This window comes from Mandrillus leucophaeus, unplaced genomic scaffold (assembly GCF_000951045.1).
Source record: "Mandrillus leucophaeus isolate KB7577 unplaced genomic scaffold, Mleu.le_1.0 Scaffold610, whole genome shotgun sequence".
Classification (NCBI taxonomy): domain Eukaryota; kingdom Metazoa; phylum Chordata; class Mammalia; order Primates; family Cercopithecidae; genus Mandrillus; species Mandrillus leucophaeus.
Window position 1 is genome coordinate 1,004,787 of NW_012106587.1, and position 4,404 is coordinate 1,009,190.

Genomic DNA, 4,404 nt, shown 5'->3' on the forward strand with positions numbered 1-4,404 from the left:
TTATGAATAGAATATATAATTGGTAAGAGTTGAGAAGTAGGTAAAATTAAGCCTGCACCTTAAATTCTATATGTCACATATTTTTCTAAACTGTTTCTTAATATCGAACTCTCAGTACAGATTACAATTTACCATGGAGCTGCAGCTCCTCCTAGTTGCTTAGGGTTCATTTTAAAATGCAAAAAAATGTATCATAGGTATTGAGTCAACACTAACCAAGTCAAGCATTAAACAAAAATGTTGTAAGTGGAGCATAAGGAAACAAAGTGAATGAATTTCAGTTCTACAAATCCCCAGGAAGTTTATTTTTAATTAATCCACAGGAAAATTATGGAAAGATAACATCTACCAATTCTGATAGCATTTATTTAATAAAATAAAATCACATAAGCAGTAATTTGATATACATTATCAAATAACAGCTCTGTGTGTGTGTGCGCGTGTGTGTGTAGAGAAACAGAAAGAGAGGAAGACTCACTATATTATAGCCATATTGTTACATATCATTTAGTCTAACAAAACATTTAATTTCCAAATGAAAATATTTAATGACAGAAATTTCAATCAGATCGGCAAGCCTGCAAATGTTGTGTATACTGTTTTACTCTCATTTAACCAGCATCCTTAGGCAAAATAATATATAGAGAACCAGATACCACTTGAAATGCTAGCCTTATAAACTTCTGGCCCTGGGTCTTCAGACACTAGGAATTAATGTAAAAAGCATTGCACATCAGCATTAAGTTTGGCAAACTATATCTTATTTTCTTGATCTGAGAAGTCAGTTCTCAATCTTTGGGCTCATCAGTTTAATTTTATTTCAATAAGAAATCGGATAAGATAGGGAAACCTATTATATCATCAGCTTGCTCAGAATTTCTTTTGACTGGAACCATTTCAGAAGAGTTCAAAACACCATGTCTTTATGTTTTCTCCTCTTTTTCAACAATTGATTTAACAGTGATGTGGGAATCACTTAACTCACGGTGTCAAAAAGACAGGATCCAAACTGTCATATTCTGAGAAAGCCACAAAAAGGTATTCTCAGATTTATGGTCTCAGAGGACACATTAGCTCAGAGGCTTTCTTTCCTGCAAAATAAAACCCATGAAATATGTTAAAAACACTACCAGCCTAAACAAGAAACGGAATACTTCAGTTTGAATGTTATAGTAAAAAAAAAAAAAAAACCCTGCTAGGTTAAGTCTTAGTGCAGTTATTGATACAAGTAAATAGATTACTAAATAAAAAAGATCACTAGTATTATGGGTGAAAATTTAATTATTTCCATATTTCTGAAATAGTACAAGGTAAAGTAATATTTTTGGAAAATGACATGAGTTGCAGACAAAAATTTAAGTGATATATGGATGGATAAAATGAAACAACAGTGCTTAATATAAAGTTCTGTATTTGATTTTTATGTTTCTAAAAATATAACTTAAATTATATCAATATTCAGTCATTTCATGTGAATTTAAGTAAAGTATAAGATAATTCTGTGTGACAGAATTGACAATTAGCTATTTGAATTTTAAGCTATAGAATTATTTATTCATTCAGAAATTATAGTGTTTTGTACATGTGTTTGGCACAAAGATAAAGTCCTTGCCTTCAATGAGTGCCCACATTAGTGAAAGAATTGAACAGAAAAAATAAAAATGAGAGAGCAAAAGAGAGAAAGAGAAAGAATGTGGAGGAGAGGGGAGTGAAAGAGATAAATTGTTTTAAAAAATTAAAGAAAGTCTGTCAGATGCAGGGCCAGACATAATAAATCCCAAACATGCATAAATGTCTTTAAATTGCTCTCTAAAAGTCAAAGTCTACTGGAACAGATTCAGAGCCAAATCCCAAACTATGCTATATTTATGAAACACATATAAAACTAAATGGCACAGGAACACTAAAAATAAAAGACTAAGCAATAATACATTAATATATTTGAACAAAAGAAGCAGAAATAGTAACATTACTGTAAGACTCAGTGTGATTCTTTTAAAAGAAATTGGTTATATATAAAGGACACAAAAATATTCATTGTTTTTTTCTTTTTAAAAAGTTCATATAAATTTAGGGGATATAAGTGCAGTTCTATTATTGCGTATATTGCATAGTGGTGAAGTCTTACTTTTAGTGTAGTCATCATTTGAATAGTGTATATTGTTCTCATTGCATAATTTCTTGTCCCTCACTCTCCTCCTTCAATGTCTATTCTTTTTCAGATAGTTTGCTATTAGCATATAGAAATGCTACTGATTTTTTGTAAGTTGATTTTGTATCCTGCAGTGTACTAAACTCACATGTTGGTTCTAAAAGTTTTTTTGGTGTGTATATATATATATATAGATATATAGATATATAGATATATATGACAATTTGATTTACTCTTTTTTCATTTTGATACTTTTAATTTCTTTCTCTTATCAAATTGCTCTGACTAGAACTGTCAGTACTATTTTTAATAGGAGTGGTGAAAGTGGCCATCCTCATCTTGTTTCAGTTCTTAGGGGAAAGGATTTCAATTTTCCCCCCTTTCATATGTTGTTAATTATGGCTTTGTCATATACGGCCTTTATTTTGCTGAAGTGTGTTTCTTCTATGCCTAGGTTATTGAAGATTTTTATTATGAAGAGATGTCAAATATCATTAAGTGCTTTTTAAGCATCTAGAGTCTAACACATTAAAATATAATTTTCTCATTAAAAACAATACATGTGCAAGATAGAAAAATGGAAATTGCAGAAAAACATAAAAAGTAACGATTACAAAATACCTACCACAAAAAGTGAACAATAACAATTGTATAGTGCTGTAACATGTTAAAGATGGATTTATTATTAGTTTTATGCAGTTCATAGGATTTGATCGCATGAATTCTTATTTAGTAACAGTGTATTCTGGAAATCCCCCATGCCATTCATTAAATTTCCACAGCAGTTTTATATTAATGGTCAAACTTTTCATCATGAGGATATACTATAATTAATGAGTCTCTAGTTTATACATTTATATATTTTCCAATTTCTCACTTTTTTTCAAACCACTGAAATAATCATCTTTCTAAGCACATTTCTAAAGTGAAATTTCATAGAAATCTGTGAAATTTTTGTTATATTTGTCTTTTATCATATTTAAAGAGATTATTTACAGCATTTCCCTAAATTTCTCTCTAAATTATGACATTTTCTACATTTTGACAAATTTTTACAAATTGTAGACCAATCGAGATTGTAAGCATGTGCTCATTTGACTGCATGGTCATCACTACTGGATATTGCTATTTTTAATAGAAAATTTTTATGATTTTTTATTAAAATATTGTCAAAATTAGGTCTGTTAGGTCCAGGAGGTACTGCATTCATTAAAGTATACATGTTATCGCCAGAGTTGGTTGAATCTGCTGGACTAGGCATGATGGGTGTTCCTGGTGGCCCTCCACCTCCTGGAGGACCTACATAATTCCCAGGAGATGCTGAGGAGTGTGGTATTGAATTGGCATTTGTTGGGTTTGGCCAAGGTCTACCACCACCTGGACCCATGTTCATTCCAGGCATTCCAGGGCCACCTAAAGCATTCAGTGGGGGTCTGATTGCACCTCTATAGTTCTGTGGTCCTAAGGGCACCATTCCTCTTGGATGAGTCATTCTCTGCATTGGCCCACCCATATTTGGATGTCCTTGTTGTCGAGTTGGATCCATTCCACTGGGGAGTAATGGCTGACTTCCTGGGACACCTCCAAGCGCCTGATTAGGTATCCTCAATGGGGGCCTTGGACCTCCAGGGTACCGAGGTGGCATAAAAGGCTGAAAGAACCCTGGTGGTACAGGACCTACTGGCATGCCATCTCCTGGGGGAATGTTTCCTAGCACTGGACTGGGAGCTGCTGCAGCACTATAATCATGGAAGGCTTTTGCTTCACTTGAGTGTTCACATGTTTCACGTCTCTCTGGAGCTGCACAGTAGAGATCCAAAAATACACACCACCAAGAATGTAAGAATCCTGGTGGTTCCCCCAATGTGATGTTTTTTTCCCATCTTATCTCTGATAAAAATGTTTGAGCTGATTTCTGAGCTCCTACATGGAGCAGATATTCATATACATAGAGTGCTAACTTCTCCCGGGCCTGGCTGTCGGATGGGACGGCGCTGCTGTTACTCTTGCCTTTGCCGTACATGCTTGTGCCAAGAGCAACTCCCACTGTCACGCACCTGTCAACCCAGTCAGATGGTCCCAAGGGTGGATTAGGAGGAATGGAGTCACATCACATGAATGGCTCTTTAGGCTCAGGAGATATGGACAGTATTTCCAAGAATTCTCCCAATAATATGAGCCTGAGTAATCAACCGGGCACTCCAAGGGATGATGGCGAAATGGGGGGAAATTTCTTAAATCCTTTTCAGAGT

General features: G+C 34.3%; 1 pseudogene across 1 annotated transcript; it reads right to left on the reverse strand.

Moving 5' to 3' along the window:
* Positions 1–3,242: 3,242 nt before the first annotated feature.
* On the reverse strand, positions 3,243–4,218 carry LOC105553837 (annotated as a pseudogene). The gene has a single exon (XR_001008221.1). The product of XR_001008221.1 is annotated as a single-stranded DNA-binding protein 2 pseudogene (transcript).
* Between the last annotated feature and the right edge of the window lie 186 nt (positions 4,219–4,404).